Below are 27,008 nucleotides of genomic sequence, written 5' to 3'. Positions count from 1 at the left end.
AGAAGGGGGTGGTGATGCCGTTGCAAACGTGATGATGATTGGCTAGGTGGGCGGATCTTGCCCTGCTTCACTGCACACTCTGGCAAACACAACAAGACAGCGATAATGGCGCGGGGCCAGAGAATTTCAAAGGTAGCTTTCTCAAACTTGCATTATATTTAATACTGTTACGTTACGGAATATTTAAGAAGAGTGTTCTGCTTATCGTGCAATAGGCCTAACATACAGTTGCAGAGATTTGTACTGGTTAATGGTCAGTTTACATTTGTGTTTTCTTAACAGACTAATATAGTTGATCCAAATAAATACCAAATGCTCTAAAATACTTTATATATAGTTGTTATTCTTCAATCAGTTAAGATAAACATATTTGATGCGAAAGAAGTTATACCTGTAGAATGTAGGATGTAGAACATGAAAGGTAACATCAGTTACTTTGCTGAGTAACTCTTACAATGAGGCAACTGAGTTACTAAATTACTTTTTGGAAGAAGTAATTTGTAACTGTAACAAATTAAGATTAACAAAACTGCAAACAATTGATCTTAGAATAAACACAAATGCCCTCTATTGCTTTTAGATTCTTGTGTTATGAAGAGACTTTATTTTGTCACTGTGATAGGTCAAAACACCTCTGATGCTACATACGAAAACACAAGAAAGTCTAAAATTTGGGACAGGAATATATTATCTTAAAATTGGAGAATTTTATGTTTATTAATAATCTTCAAAGTAACGCAAATTCCTGAATTGAAAAAAGTGACATTTATCCGATTAATAACTTAATCGTTTAATTAATCATTCTATTAATTGATGATATAAAAATAATTTTAGTTGCAGCCCTAAACTGCATTAACCATTACCATTTAACCAATCAGAGGAAGCGTGAATACTCAGGAGAGAAAGGCACGTCTGTATCTTTTTCATATAAAGGTCAAATTTCCAAATATTGGCGCTGATAATCGGCTAGAGCAGGGCGGTAAACCGAAAATTTACCGTCACCGAAATTCTTTACGATGACCGATATAATTTTGACCATGTCGGCAAATTCGGTAATTTAATAAAACAAGAAAATATAGTCTTTTCATCCCGCTTTGACTCTGTGTTGTTCGGCTATGTTCATTCCCCTTTAAGAAAGCAGACAGTGTGCTTACGTATGGAGTCACGTGGTTTTCAGAAGCCAAACAAACAGAAGCCCGGTAGGCTAACGCCAGCTAGGATGGAGTCGGGCTTAAGTTAGCTTCGCCAAACTTTCACCCGACATTAAGGAAACTCTTGGCGGGTTCCAGACGGGCTTTCACCCGCTGTCCTCCCTGGTTCTCACGATTTCAGGAGAGGATGCTTTCAGTACTTTCTTCTGGTAGCCAAGCCACAGGCTAACGCTAGCGGCTAACAGCGGCTACAAATGAACGTGAAAGAGTCGGATAGCGGCTCTAACCTTGTCGAAACAGCTGAAATTAATGAGTGGACTGGGCACGGACTTCATGTAGCAATCATTATGTCGCGTTATTTGGCATCTCTGTGTGATTTCTCTGAAAGCTTTCATGACGGTAAAGCACTCAGCATAAAGTATAATCCGACAGTGAAGCCTATATATAATATGACAGTTCAATGGCCACAGCTATTTTTCTGTATGTGTTTGCTTTATTCTGCCAAACTTAATGTATTGTCTTTGGGTGGCAAACACTAATCACGGTGGGTGAATGAGCAAAGTCATGAGACCCAACAAAACCTCCTTTGAACGACCGAGGGAAATGTCATATTAATGAAGGAAACTGAACAATAATACCTAAACTCAATAGTCATATTCCATACCAAGACAAGCACACAGAGTCAGACTGCTAAATCACAAAGAATGTCTTTCTGAAGAGAGAAAAAGAGATGTTCAGCATAGAAACTAATTCCCAAACACTGAGGTCGGAATAGTAGATGCTGGTGGCAGGGCAAGGTGGGACGATAAATGCACACACTCACTCAAGATCCTGCCAAGTCAAACCTACAGAGGGGCTGGGCGGGTATTTTAAAATTCACTTCCCAGCATAACGTCGTTACAGTGAGCCATGCTGGTGGCAGGGCAAGGTGGGACGATAAATACATACACTCACTCATGATCCCGCCAAGTCAAACCTACAGAGGGGCTGGGCGGGTATTTTAAAATTCACTTCCCAGCATAACGTCGTTACAGTGAGCCAGTGGCAAACAAATAAGCCTTATGTGCAAGCTGGGCACACCCTAACTGCAGCTAGAAGGTGGAACAACACAGGAAAAACACATGCAGTCAGGGACTACCCTCACATTCTCAATGGGCTTTACACTATAAAGACAAAGTAGAGTGGCACTCTTACAAGGACTTCCAATTTACAACCGTCCCAAACTACCGTAATTTTTGGACTGTATGCCGCTACTTTTTTCCCTCATTTTGAATCCTGCGTCCACTGCAGTTTATTTGTTAATTTTTTGGGGTTATTAAGTAACAATTTATTTGGCAGCTGCGTCATAAAACTGCCATGACACCTTCATAATTATGACATGATTATGACAATATTATGGGCATTAATAAATGCTTATGATATATGTCATTAAATATCATTCGGCAAATTATGTCACCAACACTCCATTTATGTCCAGCTCGGATCTTTAACATCTATTCAAAAGTGAGATAATTTGCTGGATGACACAAAATGACATCTGTCATAAGCGTTCATGAATGCTCATGGCAGTGTCATGTCATAATTATGATGGTCTTATGACAGTTTTATGGCGCCACTGTCAAATAAAGTTTTACCAAATACCAGAGCTAGCAATTAATAAAACAACTGGAAGAGTAACTGAAGAAATAATTAGCACAAAACATGAATTTTAATGCTTATTTACATCTGTAGCGCTGCAATGCATGCTAGGATGACACCAGTGTGAATTACAGGTGGCATTACAGGTTGACTGTCTCTGTCAAGGGAGCAGCAGTGTTGTCACGGATTACTTAAAAAAGTAATTTAATTACTGATTACTGATTACACCTCAAAAAAGTAATCTAGTTACTTTACTGATTACTTTATTATCAAAGTAACTAAGTTACTTTAAAAGTAACGTATCAGTTACTTTTTACCAATTTTTCTCCTTTTGCTGCCTCAACATAAAAATAACAGAAAAATTTCATCACGTGTAATTGAGTTTTTCACATAATGCTTGATCTTTGAGTTAGCGGGGGTTTAATTAGTCGATGGAGTTGATTTCAACCACCATTGACTCGCCCTAGCTTAGCCATCCCGGAGCCTTGAAACTAACAAATAACTGACAAACTGCACGAAATTTGTTTAAATAAAGTCCAACGACTAATTAAATCCCCGCTAACTCCAAGATGAAGCCCAATGTAAAAAATTCTGAACTTCCCCTTTGAAATAAAGACTTAGCCATTAAAATGCTGTCTATAAAAGTTGTAAAGCAATGAAACAACAAAAATTTATGAAATGAACAAAAATCCTACAACGTAGTTTTCACAATGGGTCAAAATCATTTTTCGAACAGATCATGTGACTAACACCTTGAGACTATCTTTTGCTTTGCTTAGCCAAAACTACACCAGAGGAGGCAAGATGGATATTTAGAATTTTTTTAAACCTAAGCTTTCAAACGTTACCAACAACAACTTCAACAGCTGATTGAACTCGAACAGTATCAAGATGTATGTATTTGATACACTGCCAATGGGTTTTCCCATTGGCAAAACCCATTGGCAGTGTATCAAATACTTGTTCTCCCCACTGTACAGTATTGGCCAAAAGTTTGGAGACACCTCAAAGGTGGATACTTTGAAGAATGTAGAATACAAAACCTGTTTTCAGTTATTTCACTTTTTTGCCATTCCACATGTTCGTTCATAGTTTTGATGTCTTCAGTGAGAATTTACAATGGCAGTGAAAATATATAAAACGCAAAAATTATGAAGTGTGTCCAAACTTTTGACTTTCGTTTCAACATGCATCTCCCCGCAGTCCCACAAATGTAAAACTCCACCTACGATTATAAACTCTAACTATAAAATGTACATAATTACACATATTATAAAGGCTAGTTGCTGGCTGTCTCGTTACCTGTCGTCTTGTTTTGAGTTTTTTTGGCGACGCGTTGTGCTGTAATTCCAGGTGCTTCCTTGTTGAATCGGATGTCGAGTATATAGCGGTTGACAGTCCATCTGAGCCAGCGCAGAGTTTGCAACGCACAGAGATATTTTTGTCATCTTTACTGGACGGATATGTGAAGTAATGGCTGTATCTCCAGTGAGCAAATGCAGCCGTTTGTTGTATCTCTCCGGCTCCTTTACTGTTAGCATCCTGACAGGTAGCCACTAGCCAGGCTATGTGGCAGACGGCGCGCATACAGCATGGTACTGCACGTGACCCGTTTTTTTCCGATGAGAATACGTGAGATGTGATGTCACTCCCAAACTCAAATGCGGTATTTTCTATTCAAATGCTCTTCGTACATGACTACAGTATTCTTCATTCTATATACAGTATGAGGCAAAAACAAAATAGTAACGTACAGTTACTGAGGAAACTAACTTTAATCAGATTACTGGGTTAGAAAAACTAACGCGTTAGATTGCTCGTTACTGAAAGAAAGTAATCAGATTACAGTAACGCGTTACTGGGGAGCAGTGATGGCCAAATGAAGCTTCTTGGAGCAATGAAGCTTTGCAGCCAATTGGTTCAAAGCTTCATAGAGGTTGATATGGAGTTATGACAATCTTATGATGCAGCTGTCAAATAAAGTGTTACTGGTTGATATCTTTTGGTATAAATATCCAATAATACAGGGAGGATAGCTGCGGCTCATAGTCCAGCGCGACTTATCTATTAACAAATGCCGTTTTCGGGTCAAATTTGGTAGGTGGGGGCTTATAGTCAGGTGCGCCTTATAGTGCGAAAATTACGGTACAAGATTTTGGAGTGAAGAGCCATCATGATGATTCATGCAGTACAGCCACAATTGTAAGTGCACATTCTTTGGCGTATTGAACATAAAATAAACCCAACACAAATACAAAATAAGAACACTTGTTCGCTTTCATTGGCCCGTACTCAAAAAGGAGAGAAAATGGCCTAAAGTTTCTTGACGTCATTCTGCCAACACTACAGTACTTGTGACTTTTCCTAACAAAGAATTTAGTTTTCAACACTGTCTGGTAACGAAAAAAATAAAATAAAAATTCTAATTATAACTCTATTTTTGTGTATGAAAAATTTGTAATGAAAAAAAAATCTTTTGCTCACAAGCAGGGCCAGGAAGTAAAGCCGTAAGTCAACACTGTATTAGGACAGTCAGTCTTTGAACCAATATTCTTAGGGGTGATTATTTTTTAAGTATGGTGTAGCTTCTGCATGACTCACATACCAGGAAGTGCAGCAGATAAATGGGGAAGGCTTGTGAAATCCAGCCTGATGCTGGGCAACGTGAAACCTTCACCTTGAGTCAAAACAGTCTAGCGCTAACACTGTGCGGCATGCAGTCACACTTCATGCATGTTGCAACACAAATGGCTGCTTGTCATGACGTTATAAATAAAAGATTCGGCGGGACTTCGTGGATAAAGACAATGCTGTCTGAGGGCATTTTTACAAAATGGGCTGTCCTCTCCTAACTCCATGTTAATAATATGCATATATTCATTTGTAACAGACAATTATCTCCCATTTCACTCAATTACTATATATAATTGTTTAAATTAAATGGCCTCCAAAATTACACAAAAATAACTACCATGGGCCCTATTTTTTATTTTTTATTTTTTAAACTCGTTATCTTCTAAATCCAAATCTTAAAAAAAAAAAAAAAAAGAACAGCACGTGTCTGTGGCAAGTAAGGGGAATTTTCGACCAGGTTTTGGTAAATTTATGGACAGAGCCAAACATATCAATAAAAGTGAATCGTTCGATTCTTTCACTTTAACAAGATGGCTTCTTTACATTCCCTGGAGCTCATCCTCTATCTAGCAGCAGAAGGAACTTTTTTGCTCAGTGGAAGGTTAACTCTGGTTTGATATACTTGTAGTACTACTAAGCGAATGACCATATTTTTCAGTCTATAAATTGCACCCAAGCATAAGTTGCACCAGCCAAAAGAGGTACAATGAAGAGGAAAGAAACAGTTCGCACATGTCAAATTTTGCAGTGGTCATTTTATTTAATCAGGGACCAAGCACAAACATTATATTTTTCAGTGGATTGATTAAGTATCTGTACCTTATGGAATTTCTCACATTTCTGCATAAAATCACCATCAAATGTGATCTGATTTTTGTCAAAATCACACAGATGAAAATCAGTGTCTGCTTTAACTAAAACCACCCAAACATTAATAGGTTTTCATATTTTAATGATAGTATGCAAACAATGACAGAAGGGGGAGAAAATAAGTAAGTGAACCATCACATTTAATATTTTGTGGCCCTGCCTTTGGCAGCAATAACATCAACCACACACTTCCTGTAGCTGCAGATCAGTCTGGCACATCGATCAGGACTGATCTTGGCCCATTGTTTTCTACAAAACTGCTGTAGTTCAGTCAGATTGCTGGGATGTCTGGCATGAATCGCTGTTTTAGGTCATGCCACAGCATCTAAATGTGGTTCAAGTCTGGACTTTGACTTGGCCACTCCAGAACGTGTATTTTGTTCTTCTGAAACCATTCTGAAGTTGATTTACTTCTGTGTTTTGGATCATTGTCTTGTTGCAGCATCCATCCTCTTTTTAACTTCAACTGTCTAACAAGCGGCCTTAGGTTTTCCTGCAAAACATCCTGATGAACTTTTGAATTCATTCTTCCATTGATGATTACAAGCTGTCCAGGCCCTGAGGTAGCAAAACAGCCCCAAATTATGATGCTCCCTCCACCATGCTTCACAGTGGAGATGAGGTGTTGATTTTGGTGACCAGTTCCATTTTTCCTCCACACATGACGTTGTGTGTTACTCCCCAACAATTCACCTTTGGTTCATCAAAATATTCTGCCAAAACGTCTACGGAGTGTCCAAGTGCCTTTTTGCGAACATTAAACGAGCAACAATGTGTTTTTAGACAGCAGTGGCTTCCTCCATGGAGTCCTCCCATGTACACCATTTTTGGCCATTGTATATTGGAATGTTTCAGTGATTTCTGCAAGTCTTTAGCAGACATTCGAGGGTTCTTTTTTACCTCTCTGAGTATTCTGCGCTGAACTCTTGGCGTCATCTTTGGTGGACGGCCACTCCTTGGGAGAGAAGCAACAGTGCCAAACTTTCTCCATTTGTTGACAACTTCTCTGACTGTCGATTGATGAACATTCAGACTTTTATACCCCTTTCCCACTGAAACTAGTGGGTCAACGCGCGTTTTTCCAAGCCGATGCATCCCACTAGCAATTGGCATTTGGCACCTTTCCCACTGACGAAAAAAGCCGTGTCTTTTTTTTTTTTTTTCCGCCCGTCTAACCCCCACCCATCCTCAGCCGTGTGTAAGGTGCGTGACGTCACCACGCTAAGATGCGCTTCGACAAGTGCGACCGAATTCATTCAGTTCAAGGAAGTTAACAATGCAAAGCAACATGGAAGCCTCCTTTCCGTTTGTGTTCTCTGTTTTCATGCGTTTTACTGCCCGCAAAATGGTCGAAATGCAGCAAAGGATCAACACTGTGCTTGTGCTGAGGCAACGTAGGCGACGTAAATTTTGGTTTGAAATTGAAAGGAGTCGTGTATGTCACAGGAGGAGTAGAAGAGCCTTTGTTTCGTCTGTTATGGCTATTGCTAACGCTGCTACACCGACTGTTCGCCGTATGTGGATCCGGGCTAGAGCACATGGTTTTTGTTTTTTGTTATGACGCATCACGTACTAGCCTACGTCACCACGTAGATTAGGGTGTTGACTGTTGACCCAGGGTTTTGCTTTCACACTGCATGGCGATCAGAGCCGAGGTGATTTTAACGCGGGTCGCTTGGCGGGTTGATTGACACGGGTCGAGGCGGGTCGCTGCACCTTCCCCACTGCCACCAAAAGCCAATTGTTAGCGGGTTGACACGGGTTTTTTGGCCAGTGGGAAAGGGGTATTAGAGATGGTTTTGTATTTTTCCTCAGCTTTATCCAAATCAATAATCCTTGATCGCAGGTCTTCAGACGGCTATTTGACCGAGTCATGATGCACATCAGACAATGCCTTTCATCAAGACACCACTCATCAGTGATTGGGCACACACCTGACTTAAAATGTTTGGTAAAAATTTGTTTCAATTGCTCTTTAAGTCTCCTTAGGCAGAAGTTTCACTAACTTATTTTTCCCCCTTCTGTCATTGTTTGCATTCTATCCTCATTAAAATATGAAAACCTGTAAATGTTTGGGTGGTTTTAGTTAAAAAAGACAATATTTTCATCTGTGTGATTTTGACAAAGAGCAAATCACATTTGATGGTGATTTTATGCAGAAATGTGAGAAATTCCAAAAGGTTCAGATACTTTTTCATACAACTGCAGTTAGGGATGTACCAAAAGCATAATTATTGGCTGAAACCGAAAACCGAAAACATTTGGCCGAAAAACCGAACGACGAAAAGTACACATGTATATCATTCATTTTTTAAATTTCATTCTTTTTAAAAAAAAGTATTTTATTTCATTGCTTTACGATTAATGAGGCTCGAGACATTTAGATTAAAGGTGCAGACTCTGATCCATGGCAGGGTGTGTTCCAGGTGTTCTGTCAGATTTTGCACCCCATCAGAAAAACTAACAGCAAGTTTGGGACATTCGAAAAATGGGTCTCACGCCTCCAATTGCTAAGCTAAATGAGATCTCGATGTACGTTTGTGTGGAACTGTAGTTCACAACAACAACAAAAAAATAGTAAAACACTCTACAAGGCTATTACAATCTCTCCAACTCCTTAAAATAAGACTTGGCATTTTCTTGTGCCACAAGTGGAGTCAATCGAGAGCCAGGCGAGTGGGCCGAGTTCTAGCGGCGACGAACCTGAGCGAAGTCGCTGCCAGCTGGATTAAACAGCGACTGGCAGAAGGGGGAGTGGAAGTCACAGAAAAAAGTGACAAAAAAGAAGAAGTGGTCGTGCTATAAACGTATTGTACTAAACCACAGCAAATGCACATCTATTCATTTAAATACTACTTCAATCAAGCGAACAGTAGACAAATTGACTAGCTACTTGACAAGCTACTCATGCATAGGCTCAAATACACTGTACTCGGTGTGATGCGGGACATCAATGGAAAGTAACTTCAGAACGAGCGTGTAGCAGCAATGAAGCAAATTTATTTCATTTTTCTTCATTTAATAATTGATATATTTCTTTGATTCCTCAAAACACTTTCACAACGGACATGTTGGCTGTGAGCCAGTAGTGTTAGCTCGCCGTGTTTTGATGACGTCATCACAAGAGGACTTAGGTTCTTCACACTTTTCGGTGGTAAACCTTTGGCCTATTAGCCGAAAAACGAAAAATGCAATTTTAGCTATTCACGAATGATTGTTTTCAGTGCCGAATTTTCTGTCGCATCTCTGATTATAGTAGTAATAAAACAGAGAACAAAGTACTAAGTATCTGTTAACATATTAACAGTTCTTCAGATAATGATAAACAAAACAAACCCTCGATCTCACTACAAATCACCACCAAAATCATTCAAGTCTTCATCTTATGTTTCACTTTTGAACAACTGCACCAACTTGAAGTACAGGGCACACCTTAAGTATAAGTATCAACACATAAGTCGCAGGCCCAACCAAACTATGAAAAAAAGTGCGACCTACAGTCCGGAAAATACAGTACATTGATTTGGACGAGGAAATTGGCGCTGCCTTCCAACTAGATCACTCATGTGAGAGCGTGAACTAGTGTTGCACCGATATCTTTTTTTGGCTCCAGACACCCGGCTGTGTTTTATCGGTTGTTGACCATACTGTACCGATAACAAAATAACGTTTTTTTTTCGAATACTAAATTTCTGCATAATAACTTGAATATAAAGTACATTATTAGCATACCCCGCACTATTATGCGCACCTAAGCATTTTCTCAAAAGCCGACAGTGCGCTGTATAATCACACGCGCCCTAGATATGGATCAAAATTAGTTAATCATGACATGATTTAGCAATGCATAAAGCTACTACAACTACAACAATAACAACAAGGTGACCCAAAAGTTTTTAACAATCCAATAAAACTAAGAGTGATGGAAGAAAATATTTTATTCATAGTAACTAAAACCTTAAAATATGTCGTTTAAGAAATAATTACGGAATTTTCATTTAAAGATTAAATGTACTCCTGCATGAATGCATTCTTCAAATCTTGACATGGCATGTCATTCACTTTAGCGCAGCTCCATCTAGTGGATGCATAACGGAACCCCAACCACTACTACTACTGCGCCTTATAATGCGATGGCCCGTATATTTGAAAACACTTTTAAAATAGGCCATTTGTTAAAGGTGCGTCTTATACTCCAATGCGCTTAATAGTGCAAAAAATAGGGTAAATGCTATCATGCTTGGTGAGCCACTGCTTAACTCATTGTCTACCATTGATTGTGCCAGATGTCCAATCCATTTGTAGTGGGAATGTTCATTCGCTGCTACTTCAAATGGATTGGACGTCGACTACATCTAAATTCATTGAAATTCAGAGTAGAAGGATGATTGCACACCACACGACTGGGTGTCTATCATCATCTTGGGAGGGTCAACAAGCACTCCATTTTTACAGCGGTTTACGTAACTGGTGGCCATCTTGGGTAGGGCAACCAGCGGTCTAACACTAGATCTCGAAAAGTACATATTGCACAACATCGGCACGTTTTTTGTTAGTACTCGCCAATACCGATGACGTCTGTAGATTATGAAAATATGTCTCTGACACAAAGTGTATTGATATGCATTCAGGAACATTCGGCTGAACAATACTGAAAAACCTAATTCATAGACTTCATAATGATACTGACGGGACACGAGGTGCGGGGTCGATTGATAGGGGGCATATCTCCGTCAAGTGTTTCCGAGTGGAAGGGCTTTTTACGTTGAAAATTCTAAATCCCTCAATTCTTTATAGATATGGATGTAAAACAGTCTTGATTCTTGGTTAAAAGCAAAAAACAAAAAAAACAAAAAAACGGGCAGTTAGCATTTATTTTACGTAAATATGTCAAATGTGCTGCTAGTCTTTAAGTCACTGTGGCGCCACCTTATTACCACAAAGAGCTTTTTACGTTGAAAATTCTTGTAAATAAATGCTTAAATCCCTGAAGTCTTTATAGATATGGCCGTAAAAAGTCTCGATTCTTTGTTAAAACAGCAAAGAACCGGGCAGTTAGCATTTGTTCGGCATAAATATATTGAATGCGCTGCGGCTGCCTTATGAAAACAAAGAGCTTTTTCTGTTGAAAATTCTTGTGAATAAATGCTTAATTTCCTGAATATTTTATAGATACGGACGTAAAACGGTCTCGATTCTTGGTTAAAAGCAAAAAAACCGTGAAGTTAGCATTTATTTTACGTAAATCTTGTGAACTACTATCTTTCGTACTTTCTCAACCTAAATCCGGCGTTAGATTTCTGCGTACATGTGTTTGAGAATAACTCCTCTTGATGTGGGGAGGCCCCCTACTTGAAGGCGAGGCGCAGTGTATGAAGGATGTGACCTGTCAATATCATTATGAAGTCTATGCCTCATTTTATGAAAAAAGATGGAGAACAAGACTTTTAATGAAATATTGTTTTGATTCCCGAACATGAAAGTGTGAATGTGTTTTTGCGCCTGAGCTAGCAGTGCAGTTATTTTGGCTAAAAGGGAGTACTGAGCAATTTATTTTATAATATTTCTTATTTTAAGTGTTTTTATTTTTTTCTGTACTCTACTATGTAATAATTAATTGTGGATTTGCCTTGTTTTTCCAGTGCTGCTTTAACAGTTGCATTGTTGTTATGTCAGGTCTATAAACTTGAATAAACAGCAAAAGTCTTTCTCTTTAAAAAATGTTTGATATGAATGAATGAATGAATGAATGAATACCGTATTTCCTTTTGACTCTACTGTTAAAAGCACGGTAAAACTGATAAATTATAGTTCAATTGATTGCATTGCATGAACATTTCAGTTTGGAAGCTGGACTGGCGTTAGAGAAGAAGAAGAAAAGAACCGAAAGTTACCCTTATAAAGGCAGACTTTTAAAGCATAAAGACTTGTCACGCGTTTCGAAGTCATACCAGTTTGGAAAGATCCCCAGCAGGAATGTTGATGACAGACCAACAATGTTTGTTTTGTCAAGTGATGCTTTCTGGTTTTACTGTACTGATCTTTTTATAATAAATTCTTGGCCTCGGTGATCTTGCCAATAGCTAATCAGTGAAGCCATCCCTTTTGAACACCGCTTATTCTGCCCAGGTTGGCAGGGTGCTGGAGTTTATCCCAGCTGACTTCAGGCGAAAGGCAGACTACACCCTCAACTGGTCCCCGACCAGTTGCAGGGCACACACAGAGACAGACAAGCCTTTGAACTCAAAATCACAGCACCACTGAGTGGGAATCGATCCCATGCTGCCTGCACTGAAGTCAGTCAAATGTAACACTACACCAACAGCGACTCAGAGTGAAGTATTTTCCCATATTTAAATTTAACACAATCAGAGCAAAACTCATTTACTGTACGTGCTGCATAATAATGACAAATATGTCTGTCTCAAAAGCCAAGTGAAAAGAAAAACTATAATAGCGTTAGAAAAAAATAAAACTAAAAGGGCATTTTGAACATTTTCAATGGAAATGATCTTGTAATATGCAGTATCTTTCAGAATATTAATGCTCATATGGAAGAATTTCGGGAGGATATAGGAAGCAGCCTGTGCTAACGTACAAACACAAATTAGCAACACTATACCAGAGACTTCATAATGATATTGATGGGACAAAGTCCCCAGACACTGCGCCACGCCTTTGACTAAGGGGCCATCCCACACTCTGCTTCAGTCGGTCAAAGTCGGTCGCAGTTATTCTCAAACACAGGCAGCGATCTAACGCCGGATTTAGGTTGAAAAAGTACAAAAGCTGTACCGCATACAAAGAGGAAGGATTGTCTCAGGAGTGATTTGTTCGAGGATTCAAGGTAATTCTTATATTTTTCGTACCATGCGTGCATTTTGAAACGTTCTGAAAAACATCAATGGGAGAAATTAGGAACTATGGCATTGGCGTCGTAGTTCGCAATATTTTACGTAAAATAAATGCTAACTGCCCATTTTTTTGTTGCTTTTAACTAAGAATCGAGACTGTTTTACGTCCATATTAATAAAGAATTCAGGGATTTAAGCATTTATTCACAAGAATTTCAATGTAAAAAGCTCTTTGTTGTGGTAGGGCGGCGCCACAGTGACTTAAAGATAGCAGCACATTCGGCATATTTACGTAAAATTAATGCTAACTGCCCAGTTCTTTGCTCTTTTAACAAAGAATCAAGACTGTTTTACGTCCATATCTATAAAGAATTCAGGAATTTAAGCATTTATTCACAAGAATTTTCGACGTAAAAAGCTCTTTGTGATCATAAGGTGGCGCTACAGTGGCTTAAAGATTAGCAGCACATTCGATATATTTACGTATAATAAATGTTAACTGCCCGGTTCTTTGCTCTTTTAACAAAGAATCGAGACTGTTTTACGTTCATATCTATAAAGAATTCAGGGATTTAAGCATTTATTCACAAGAATTTTCAACATAAAAAGCTCTTCGTGTTTCCACTCGGTCAGCTTTGACGGAGATAGGCCCCCTATTAATAAGCCCCTAGCCCTGTGTCCCCTCAATATTATTATGAAGTCTATGCCTAAAATTTTATTGGCATGGAGTTTCTATTTTGGCATCTGAGATAATTGTGAAATCATTCAGGATAAACTGTGATGAATTTGAGAGCTTGTTTTCATTATGTCATCATTTTTATTGTTGTCGTATTGGAATTTTATAGCTACTGTAATTACAGGTTGTAAACTCTGATTATGTATACTCAATGTGGTATAGATAATGTTTTCTCTCCTTTTGCATCGCATCTATTTTTTTTCACAATCAAGGGAAAAGTGAACATTAGACAACCAAGTTGCCTTGGATGTTTCCTTTGACAGAAGAAGAATTTGATTACTGATTGTAATTGAAAGCAATTTGACAATTCAAGAAGGATAATAGTAGGGAACAAAAGAAAATCCAACAAGCATTGGACTGTTCCATTTACCCTCTGTCCTGTTCGTACAGCCGAAAGGGAACCCTGTGGCATACTGGCACGGCCTTCATTTTTGTTATATCTTTTTTTTTTTTTCCTGGGGTAAAATGCGGGTATGAAATGACTACTAACACTACACGACTGAGAGCACAGCAGCAGAGCAGATGATATGCCAAACTGAACCAGCCATCTAAAACCATCTACAGCAACACAGAACACCCGATAGCAACACAAGTACTAGGACAAAATACACAACATTATACTTTTCTTTATATTGTTTTTATCATCTTTATATAATTCTTTTTCCAAACAATTTCTTGAAAACAGCATTGCCATTGCGTTGGCCAAGGAAATTGTGGGTATAACTGATGTAACGAGCAATGGCGGACTATCTGAAATACTCACATTTGATTGGCTACAACTGTGATTTTAAAATTTTACACAGCAGAAAAGTGAAATTCTATTTATTTATTTTTTCCTAATTATTAAACAGCATTCTTTCCGCTGGGATGCACTTGATCAAAACATTGTCTAGCGCTTTAAATATTAATTTTAGACTGGACTTAAATAGCAAATCCCACCTCACCTTTTCATTTTTTTTTCAGAGAAATTGGTCAATTTTTTCCAAATGATAACTATTTCTAAGGTTAAAAAGCCAGGATCAAACCCCAGCGTATGATTAAATTTTATATTAAAAGTCTGACAAGGATCAGTACATTCAAGATCACAGGAGAATGTCACAAAATTACCATCTTTTTGTCTTGTTTCCATTCCCGCTCTTCATAGTAGTGTCCCGATGAGCAATCCGAGCTTGAGAATTGTGAGCCTTAGTGTCAACTTTAAACCAGCTTTAAGCTTTCGCCAAGTCCTTGTTTTCAGCTTCATGTAGTCAGGCAATTCTCAGTTCTACCCTCTGATTCTCTATCCTTAACGCTCTCTTTCAGCAGCTGTGTGCCGAATGGCGGCCGCTATGTTGGGCAGAAAGTGACAGTGTGACCAAACATGAGGAGAGGTGCAAGCGAAATAGCAAGCAAGAGAGAGAGCGAGAGAGAAAGAGAGAGAGAGACATAGAGGGTGGAGGAAAGGGGGAGAGAAAACTTGTAGCTTGTCCAAGTGCATATTTTTTCACTGGTATCTATACACATATATACATGGCGGAAAACACAGACAAGACTGAAAAAGCAGTTTCTGCTCTTGCACTCCTCTTTAAAATAAACTGCTGTATTTTAAGCCAAAAGAACTGTTGTGTTTGATAGAACAATATGTTTATATGCTGCCATAGCAGATTCATGGCGTATTCAACCCCTAAACTATTTTCAATTTTTGTGTTTTACCCTGGAAACCCTCGTTTACAGACGTCGCGCAACCGCTCGTTTCAACCCAGCCATAAAAAGAAGGTAATTATATTTCTGATTCAAAATATCTGTCATTTTTAGCTTAGAATCATTAATTAATGTCCAATATTTCATTTAAAAAAAAAAAGACTTTAAAAAAATCATTCACTCGCACAATTTAAACTTTTAAACAAATTAAATCACAGTGAAAAAAAGGGTTATTTTAAATAAGTCACGGATATCTACCTCATAGCTATGGCTTAATTTTATTTTATTTTGTTACTGTCGCATTTTCCCCGATATTTTTGATGATAAATAATCGATCCAAACATAGACAAATTGAAAAAAAACGTTTAAAAGGGTAAATATATGAAAAAGAACATCTCGACTATTCCTTGATGTCTACGATTTCTGCATCGCGACCCTTGTTATATTCCCGTGTTTCACCCATATAATCCCCAAAATATCCGGCTGTGACCATTCATATCTGTGTCTTGACACTTGATGATACATGCTACATGGAGTTTTTGGATTGCTACAAAGTGAGTGCGCGATAATATCCCGTTAAAATTATGACGTCTTTAATTATGCTCTCGTGTGCTGTCACCTCCAGTTGGGTTTTGCTGTTTATTTTATTTTTTTTAAATGCCCTCCTGTTCAAAATTTTCTTCCCCCAGAAAATTGAGATTTTAAGCTTTCCAATGATGTATCACCAGGGGTGAAAGTGGTTTGAATTTCTTGCCGACGTGAAGATCGCCACGGAGCCAGAAATTGTATTTATCTATTTAATTTGGGTTAAAACTACTGAAATGCAAAGAAAACTCTTTTTGGTCAGTTATTTCTATAACACATAAAAAAACTGATTTTCATTCAAAATTCATTTAAAAGATATCATAATGTGTTAATAATTTCGCACATAAGTCGCTCCTGAGTATAAGTCGCACCCCCAGCCAAACTATGAAAAAAACTGCAACTTATAGTCCGAAAAATACGGCATGTAAATCTGATTGGTATAGATTGTTTTCTTCTTGGAGATGAAATGCATTTGTATTTTTTTTTTACATAGCATTTTGACAGTTGCCGTCATATTTTTGGAATCAAACCACCGTATACCGGAACTGCGTTCCGGCCCTGAGTCTTATACCGGAACTGCGTTCCTGACCGTTCCCGCTTACTTTCACCCCTGTGTATCACACATGCATATCGGACAATTTTGAAAGTTGGCCAAATTGGGGGTCGTCGTGTCGCCCACCCGGGCGGTATGGTCTCTCCTTTCAAGCTTGGGTCCTCTATCAGAGGGCTGGGAGCTTGAGGGTTCTGCCCAGGATCTTAGCTGTCCCTAGGATTGAGCTCTTCTGAATGGAGACGTCGGACGACGTTTTTCCTGGTATCTGTTGGAGTTGTGCACCCAGCTTGGGGGTTACGGCCCTTAGTGTCCTGATCACTACTGGCACCACTGTTGCCTTCACTCCCCACATTTTCTCCAACTCTTCCTTCAACCCTTGATATTTCTCCAGCTTTTTGTGTTCTACATATATACATATATACGTATATATATACTGTATATATACAGTATATATAAATACAGCATTTCTCACAGAAATTAATGCAATTACAAATGTTACAAATGTGAATGCGTTTTTTTTTGGGGGGGGGGGCATTGGAAAAACACAACAGCAAAGGAAAAATGTAAAAATTGACACAATTTTAGACAAAACTCAAAAAATAGGTTGGACAAAATTGTTAGGCACCCTCAACTCAATATTTAGTTGCGCATCCTTTGGAAAAAATAACAAAAAAGCAATCACTTCCTAATACCATCAACAAGTTTCGTGCACCTCACATATGGAATTTTGGTCTACTCTTCTTTTGCGAACTCTTCCAGGTCTCTCAGATTTGAAGGGTGCCTTCTTGCAACAGAAATTTTGAGATCTCTCCATAGTTGTTCAATGGGCTTTTAATCCGGACACATTGATGGCCACCTCAGAATTCTCCAGCGCTTTGTCTCCAACCATTTCTTGGTGCTATTTGAAGTATGTCTTGGGTCATTGTCGTTTTGGATCACCAATGACCTCTGACGCAGACCCAGTTTTCTGACACTACATCCTACATTGCAGTCCAAACATTTTGATGGTCTCCAGATTTCATGACTCCTTGCACACTGTCAAGGCACCCAGTGCCAGAGGCAGCAAAACTACCCAAAAACTTCATTGGACCTCCACAATATTTGAGTATAGGCACTGTGTTCTTTTCTTTGTAGGCTTCGTTCTTTTTTCTGGCACTGGCACTAAACACTGTCATGAGCGTTTCCCACAAGCTACGAGAGTTAACTCCAGCATGTTTAGTGTGTCTAGCATTGGTAAACATGTTGTGTTTTTTTCTTTCAGGAAACTGTCTGTGTTAAGAAAGAGAGTGTATGTATAATGTAAACATGATACGAGTCAGACACACGTGCTTTTTTATGGAAAATAATTCCATTATTTTGTTCTGATTGTAATAATGTTGAGCTGTGGTTGTGGGTTTAGGCTCACCTAAAGGACTGGACTTATTAGGATTTATTTTAGTTTTATTTAGAATATTTCATCCATTTTTTGTTTGTTATTTTTTCTAATTATCTTTACTTACCATTATACTCTACTTATGTTCCAATTTGCTAATATGTTTTGAAAAATAAAAAGGTTTTTATTTTTAATTTTTAATACCGTGGAACCGTGAAATTTTGGCTTCAGGTTATCAGAATTTCGTACCGGCACATGCCTAGTACCACTGTACGAAAAAATTATTTCTAAAGGATGTTCGGCTTCCTTTTCAAATGGGTTCATCCAATTTTGTAATGGCTGCTTTAGTTTCTTTGTTATTTTGACATAGTATCAAAATTAAATAGCTTGAAATGCATCTATTGATGATCTTGAACTTTTGAAATATCTATGTTGGGACATAGACTTCATAATATAATGGATGTAAAACAGTCTCGATTCTTTTTTAAATAAATAAAGAACCGGGCAGTTAGCATTTATTTTACGTAAATATGTTGAATGTGCTGCTAGTCTTTAAGCCACTGTGGCGCCGCCTTATCACCACACATAGCTTTTTACGTTGAACATTCTTGTGAATAAATGCTTAAATCGCTGAATTCTTCATAGATATGAACGTAAAACAGTCTGGATTCTTGGTTAAAAGCAAAAAAACAGGCAGTTAGCATTTATTTTACGTAAATATTTCGAATTATGACGCGAATGCCATAGCGGTCAATTTTTCCCATTGGATTTTTTTCACACTGTTTCAAAATGCAAGCATGGTACGAAAAAATATAACAATTACCTTAGATCAGACATGCCCAAAGTCCGGCCCGGGGGCCAAATGCAGCCCGTGGTCAAATTTCATCTGGCCCCCAGCCTCTGTCATGAAATCAATAATGTCTGGCCCGCACACAGACCTAATAAATTGCTCAGCAGTACTGCTACCAGACACACACTACCACACTAAATGCTGCTTCTCATTTACCCACTAAAAGGCAGCAGCATTCTAAGCAACATTACCCCGCGTGACATTTTACTCCCAATTTTCTAAAATGGCGACAATCAACAACAACAAAAACGTTGACTGCGACGGCCGATGCTTCAAGGATAGGTGGAAATTGGACTATTTCTTCACTAAAATACGCAAAAACTGTGTCTGCCTCATTTGCGAAGAGACAGTCACTGTTTTTAATGAGTTCAATGTGAGGCGATATTACCTAACAGACACGCTGACATGTACGACAAGATTACAGGGAAGATACGTAGCAAAAAATTGTAGCAACTTTAAGCTAGTTTAATTTTACAGCGAGAAGGGATGAAAGCGAACGCCACAAAGGCGAGTTGCAACACTTTGTGGAAATTATTGATTTAAAAAATAATAAATGTGACACGCAGAATGGCTTGTTAATTTTGCTTAAATATATTGTTCTACATAAAGGACGTCAGCCAAGGTCGGCCCCCCACATTTTTACCACACCAAATCTGGCCCCCTTTGCAAAAAGTTTGGACACCCCTGCCTTAGATCCTCGAAAAAATCACTCCTGAGACAATCCTTCCTGTTTGTATGCGAGCAGCTTTTGTGCTTTCTCAGTCTAAATCTGGCGTTGGATCGCTGCATGTTTTGAGAATAACTGCAACCGACTGAAGCGGAGTGTGGGACAGTGTCTGGGGAATGTGTTCCGTCAATATCATTATGAAGTCTATGGTTGGGAAGAACTCAACCTATTTCCTTGTTCTTTGGATCAGCGAGGTTAAGTTTGTATCTTTTAATATCAGCCTATTTTATATGAGTTCAGTAATAAACTCATTGTTGTGCTGTTGAAATGCTAACAGCTTGGAAAAGTTGCAGATAAAGGACATTTGTATGGTTGGGGCAACGTGGACTAGCTTGTTATGGTGAGGGCCGGTTACCAACGTCCTATTCTACTACAGTATTCTAATCATTGACACTGTAATACATTTGTCATGTTTTAATTTAGTTTATTGGTTTCAAGACTGAACATAATTATGTGGTCCTGTTGTGCATATGTGAGTGTGCAATGGTATGTGATGGGAATACAGTATAAGGTATCCAGTGATATGCACTGACTGGAGGTTTTTATTTAACACGGGTAGCAACAATATTGCCCGTGTGTTTAACGCAATGGCTTGGTTCATCTTGTCTTGAAACTTTGGGGAACACTTAACCAAAACAATATCATTACATGTTTTTTTCATACTAACCTGAATCTTATTAACAGGGATAAAAGGCATAAAAGATACAACAAGGAGATCTTAACTACGATGGAGCCGCACATGACTCAGCAACACAGTAGTGGCAACAGTAGGGGAAACGCTAATGCGTGAAACATCATACCAAGTGCAGCTGTTGTGATGGCCCGGGAACGTCTCATCTTTGTTGGTTTGAACTGTCCAGGCAGGGACAGGTCAGACAAAAAAGACGCCGACTGGCTCTCAAGTCCATCGGAGGGCACCAACCTGTGTGCAAATTTGAAATATGCTCGTAAAAGTGAAAACTCAACATTTCACATTCAAAAGAACTGTTTTGGGGTAATATTTTTGTTCTCACTACAACCAAAACACTCTGGAGTTAATTTGAAACTAATCTTCGCCAGACTGATTTTGGGATTTTGTTTTGTCGGTTAACAATTTAGAATACATGCGTTCATGTTACAATGCATTTTTTGTTGTTGTTGTTTTTTGTTTTTTTTATGTCTGCGCATTATTAGTGTCAACAAAAGACATCAGACATTAGAACTGAACAGACTCAAAAACCATTTTGTATATATAGGGCTACTTAAAGGTACAGAAAACATCTTTATTATGTGCATCCCAGCAGAAGGATTCTTGTTTTATTTCTCTGATGCGTAATAGTGGAGAAAAAGCTAAATAAAACCCAGTATTTCCAGAAAGTCGCTAGCCAAAACGGGGGCTGACATTTGATCAAAGGCGATACCATTTCAAAAGTGCAAGTATCCCAGACATCCCACCTTTTTTTGTGACGTCAGTAATACCCATCGTCCCATGAATCTGCGTTCGGGTCTATCAGTGTTTATATGTGTGAGTATAACTGACGTGAGAAAATGGCTTTTATTTTTTTGTGTGTGTTTAAATGTTATTTTTTTCCATTATCAGGGGTCTAGGAAATTCACGATTTGTATACCGTGCTTTGAACAATAGTCTTTCACATGAAGGTCATTTATATTAGGTGATGCTTGTCCCTTTAACATTATGAGTAGCTGTTCCCCAGGTTATTCGTACTAGAAGCAAATATCATCAGTTTTTTTGCGATGCAAATATCAGGTTCATTTATTAGTTATAGGGCTGCAACTAACAATTATTTTTATAATTATATAATATATAAATATATAATATTTTTTATAATTAATTGGACGATTAATTAGATAAATGTCACTTTTTTCAATTACCTTCACAATTTAACTTGAAGTTGTTTTAGGCATGTCGTAAATAACAATGAAGACAAAATGGATGACTATTTCCTTCAAAAATATTATTTCATTACGGCTTCCTGACTTAACTGTACTCTACAACTGTCCTGTTTTAAGTTCATACAACTTGTTTAAGTTTTTAATAAAGGTTCTGAGTATAAAACACAAAATAAAATCTCAGTACACAAATCACATGAAAGTCCTGATCATTCAAATAAAAAAAAATAAAAAATAAAAAAAGTGCTACTGATTGACATTTTTTTTCTTGAGGGCAAAGCGCTGATATAAATGGTATCAATGACTCATTTATTTTCTTTAAACAAACTAAACAACAAAATCAAATAAGGAGGAGGCAGACTGTAGTGAATCAGTTTACTTTATCAAACAGTTATTCCTAAATACAATCAAAATCCAATTTCAAAGCACACTATCTTGAATGACAATTTACAATTTGAATGGGAGTTTGTGTTGAAAGGAGACTGAGCTGTTATATGAATGGGTTTGTGTGTGGTTTCTTTATAAAAAGAAATGAGACAACGTTACTATCTAACAGTAACTCAAGTGCTAGTATGCTTCACCAAAACACAATATAAACAAACACTTAAGAAAATGATTAGCATAATCGCTAACTAGGTTAGCGGTCCGTGCTTAGTAGTCACGTCTCATTAACAAAGAATACAAAGAATACAAATGGCTTCATTTACTTTCCTCTGATGGAGGCACACTGGATCCAACAACACACACGACTCAAGACAACCTAGCTCCTATGTGAATAATTATTGATTCAGCAACTTAACCTGAGTGTAGCAGTGAACTCTCTCTCTCTCTCTCTTGCTCTATTCACAAACAAACAAGGACCCAAACGGGACTGCTCATAGCCAGTGTTGTTAATCTTACTTTTAAAAAAGTAATTAATTACAGTTACAAATTACTTCTCCCAAAAAGTAATTGTGTTAATAACTCAGTTACCTGAATGTAAGAGTAATTAGTTTCTTGGCAAAGTAACTGGTGTTACCTTTCATGTTTTGTTTTGTGTTTTGTTCTATGTGAAGTTTAAAAGGTTTTTGGGACAATTGGCCCTAGCCCAATTCTTTACCCTAATTTACCCTGAATCAACTGTTAAAAGTTGTTAAAATTGCTCCCATTATTGCATGAGTTCCCTTCTGTCTACTTTTGACATGTGGAAATTTTAAAACTGTTTCATCATTTAAAGATAGATTCAAGTCAAGATTTTGCCGATTCAGGAGTATTTTAGATACAAAGTTACTTAGGTTCGCTAGGAAGGTTCTCTACAACAGAGCCTTCCTAAGAAGTCTACTGCTTTAAGGTGGCAGCTGTTTAATAACGCATCTAGTTCCTATACTGTACATGTTGCTAACACCGCCGTGTCTGTCATTTCGCATCTAGTTCTATATATATGTGATATCTACCATGTCTACCATATCTACCATATCAGGTGAGCGTAGTTTGTAGGCTATCGGCTACAGTCAGGTATAATTGGCGCCACCTAGCATCGCGTTTGCTCGGCGTCACAATTTTTTTGCCTCCTCCCCACTCCTGGTCTGCTCTGTCGTCTCGGTGAGTCCGTCTCCCTCAGACTTTTCTCGCGTCATTCAACCAATATAGTAACGCATAGTAACCCACGCCTTTCCATCCTCAGTAACGGGAACGGCGTTGCCAAGATGAGAATAGTAATTAATTAGATTACTCACTTCTGAAAAAAATAATGCCGTTATATTGTAATGCCGTTATTAACAACACTGCTCATAGCTGCCGCAAAAATCGATGATCAAATTCGTAGGCAACTAATTATCAATCGATTTAATCGATTAGTTTTTGCAGCCTTAATTAGTTCCTACATTTAAACAGTGCCTTGTCAAGGAAAGAACATTGGATACAGCTGTACACGGAATCCTAAATGAGTTAAACATCCCTGGGAAATTCATGGTTACTTAAAATGCTGTTCATTTTGGATGACTATGAGCACATTGGAACACAACCGTTGTATTGTTTGTGTTGCTTAATTTACAGACACTTTGGACTTCAGTATTAATAGAAAAAAAAAAAAACAGGATCCGAACAGTATCACAAAGTAAAACCATAGAAAAGCAATATTGAAACTGATGGAAATTAAATACAGCCTGAACTTGACTTTTGGATGTTTTGTTGTTTTTGTTGCCATAGCTTTTGTCGTTGTACTCTTAGTGCTCTGGTGGTTCTGGTCCTCCTCCTCCAGGCTCTGTTAATGCACTGACTCTTCTGGGTGACATGGCAAATATGCACTAGTCACAATGGGGAATGACGCTTTTAGAGTGTATGTGGTTGTGTGTGTGTGTGTGTCAGCCACAGGAGACAAGCTGCTGAATCAAGCGGATGCAGTGAAGGCCTTATTGCCCTTGTCCCATTTCTTGCATCGGCATGTTAACTATTTAAGCAATACTGCATTTTTCGGACTATACTGTATGTTGGAGAATATGTCGCACCGGTCAAAAAGTAGTTTTTAATACAGTTATAAGGAGGTTGAAGTATTATCTGCCTGCTTATACCGTTTCATCATAATAGCTGTTACGGTTCAGGAAGTATGAGTGGCAGCAGTGTGTGTGATCTTATTAGACATGGCCTGTCATCTTTGTGTCTTCTTTATCTTCACTCAGACTGTGCGATGTTGAGTTGAATACAAGCAGACATTAAAACAAACCTGCCTCTCCGCATATACATGCAAATATGTATGTATGATGACAATGTTTTATGCCAGAAGAGGTTGGGTGTGAGTATGTGTTTGTGTACTTTGTAACTTTAATGGAGCAGAGTGCTTAGAAGCTGCTAATCCCATCCAATGATGGAACTAACGAACCTCAGGCCAGGGCAGTCTATTTTTAACACCAAACATGCTCAGAACTTCAAGCTTGCATCTTGAAACTCTGACTTAGCAGCTCGCACCTCATTAGCATTCTGTTCGACACTTAGCATAGTTGCAGATAAATCTCCTACAGTGAGAAAGACTGGGGTCAATGTAAGGCTACACAGGAAGAGCCTGGAGTTGATGGCTTGAGGATTAAATGGCTTTCTGTTGCTTTTCCCAATGCTCGAAAAGAAATTAGTCAAGCGGAAATCCACCAAAATCATTCATCCATCAGTTTTATTTTCAACCGCAGGTGTCCTAGTTAAATGATTCACATTCAAACAACTTTCAGAAACCAGACTTTCAGTGCCAAAAATGTATTTTCACATTCTTACTTCTTTAGAAAACTTCTTTCAAACATTAAAAAAAAAAAAAAAATCATTTTAAAATATTTTAAAACATTAGTTCTACATCTTGCGATTGGCTGACAACTAATTCAGGGTGTATCCTGCCTACTGCCCGTTGTTAGCTGGGATAGGTTCCAGCACCTCCGCTCCCCTTGTGAGGAAAAAGCGGCATGGAAAATGAATGAATAAATGGTTTTACATCTATTATAGCAATCGTGGTTTGTTATACCATTCATAGATTATCATAAAATCTCATATATACAAGTGTTGTCAGTAACGTAACGGGTTCATTTTTCCAAACCAGTAGTCTGATTAAAGTTGGTTTCCTTAGTGCCTGTGCGTTACTATTTTGTTATTGCCTCATACTGTATACATATTTCAGAATGAAGAATACTGTAGTCATGTACGAAGAGCATTTCGAATAGAAATGTTGCTCTTGAGTCAAGGGCACAGGTTTGGACTCAACATTGGTTGGGGCGCTATAACAGCATAACCTGCATATACAGTGTTTGCTGGGGACGGGATATTAATAAGACCAAACAGATTGGGTGAACGGGGGTCAGGGCTACATTTCTCACAAATATGCTGACGTGTTGCCTGCATAAAAAAGGAAAAAAGTTAAAATTGTTATTTTCAAGGGAGAAAATGGGGGAAATCCCTCTTTCTTCATATAAAGGAAATTTACAGTGGTTGTGTGTTTGTGTGTGTTATTTTTTTGGGCGAGGGGGGTTAAAGAAATGTCTAAATAGGCTGCAAATAAGATAATTTTTAAATGAATGATGGAGAAAATAATTAATTCTAATTAATCAATGAATGCACAATTGAATTAACGTTAACCGTAGAAAACACATACAGTACAGGAGGACACTTATCTTCCTACTCGAGTTTTGCAGGTTAGCAAGTTCACACAGTTTAATTTTATGCTATCTGTGATGCAGGTCGGACTTTCAGTAACAAAATTAGTGGCGTGTTCCCCACCTCCACAACATTGAGGTCTACTTACAGTAGCTGCTGCTGAGACTGGCTGAAATATTTTTTTAATATCCCTCGTATCCCTAATATCCCGCGGCATGTTGACATGCATTTCTGTCGGGGTTGCTTGAGTGTGCATGTTTGTTTGTTCGAGTCATCAGCCAATCAAACGTGCGTTTGAAGGGAAAAAATGGGACGGCACATTCAGCGAGTGAAAAGGCGTAAATGTATGTCTGAACATAATGAAAATACAGTACTTCACTTAATAATGGAAGGGTCAATTCTATTCTTACAACAAAACATTATAAATTATTATCATTAATAACTATCATGAATTATAATCATTATAAAATTCAAACAAGGTTGCTTAAAAGTTGGTGGGGACAATTTGCGCATCCTGAAAAGGTGGTAGAGTTATGTCCCTACCGTCCCTATGTAAACCTACGCCCTTGTCTTGAGTTTGGGAGTGACATCAAATGTCACGTTTTCTAATCGGATGACGGAAAAAAAAAAAAAAAAAACGGGTCACGTGTATTACCATGCCACAAATTCAATGACATGCAATGACATTTTTCGATTGTCATTCTTATGTTGAGGCAGCAAAGGGAGAAAGATTGGTTAAAAAGTAACTGATAAATTACTTTTAAATAACTGAGTTACTTTGATAATAAAGTATCAGTAAAGTAACTAGATTACTTTTTTGAGGCATAATCAGTAATCAGTGATTAAATTACTTTTTCAAGTAATCTGTGACACTACAGATATACACAGTATGTACGAGGGATGTCCCGGTCGCATATTTTCAAGCCTGAGTCTGAGTCACCTGATTTTGAGAAGCTCCGATACCGAGTCCGGATTTGGTACTGAAAAAATGAAAGTCTTTTTTTTTTTTTTTTCTTTTGTAAACAAAAGTTCCAAACATGTTACAGTACTGTACTGTATTGTTTACGGTACTTCCTCTTCAGGTTTTTTCCGGGAGTGTTGCACAATATAAAACGTATACACTGCTTGCCAAAAGTATTGGCACCCCTGCAATTCTGTCAGATAATGCTCAATTTCTCTTAGAAAATGATTGAAATTACAAACGCTTTGGTAGTAATATCTTTATTGATTTTGCTTGCAATGAAAAAAGACAAAAGAGAATGGAAAAGAATTAAATCATCATTTTACACAAAATTTAAAAAATGAGCTGGACAAAAGTATTGGTACCCTTTGAAAAATCATGTGATGCTTCTCTAATTTGT

General features: G+C 38.0%; 1 protein-coding gene across 6 annotated transcripts in view; it reads right to left on the bottom strand.

Moving 5' to 3' along the window:
- The window catches only part of LOC130904318 (uncharacterized), an 84,794-nt gene that overhangs the window by 44,704 nt on the left and 13,082 nt on the right, over positions 1-27,008 (bottom strand). For 5 of the 6 annotated variants that reach the window (XR_009060837.1, XM_057817024.1, XM_057817015.1 and 2 more), the window contains exon 1: positions 14,991-15,247. The gene's annotated coding sequence lies outside the window, so the exon portion shown is untranslated. Of the gene's footprint in view, positions 1-14,990; positions 15,248-20,450; positions 20,573-27,008 lie in introns of those variants that run through there. The other variant, XM_057817032.1, reaches the window with a different exon arrangement.

This window comes from Corythoichthys intestinalis, chromosome 2 (assembly GCF_030265065.1).
Source record: "Corythoichthys intestinalis isolate RoL2023-P3 chromosome 2, ASM3026506v1, whole genome shotgun sequence".
Taxonomy (NCBI): Eukaryota; Metazoa; Chordata; class Actinopteri; order Syngnathiformes; family Syngnathidae; genus Corythoichthys; species Corythoichthys intestinalis.
Note: the sequence above shows the minus strand (reverse complement) of the source record. Positions and strands in the feature narration are given on the sequence as shown.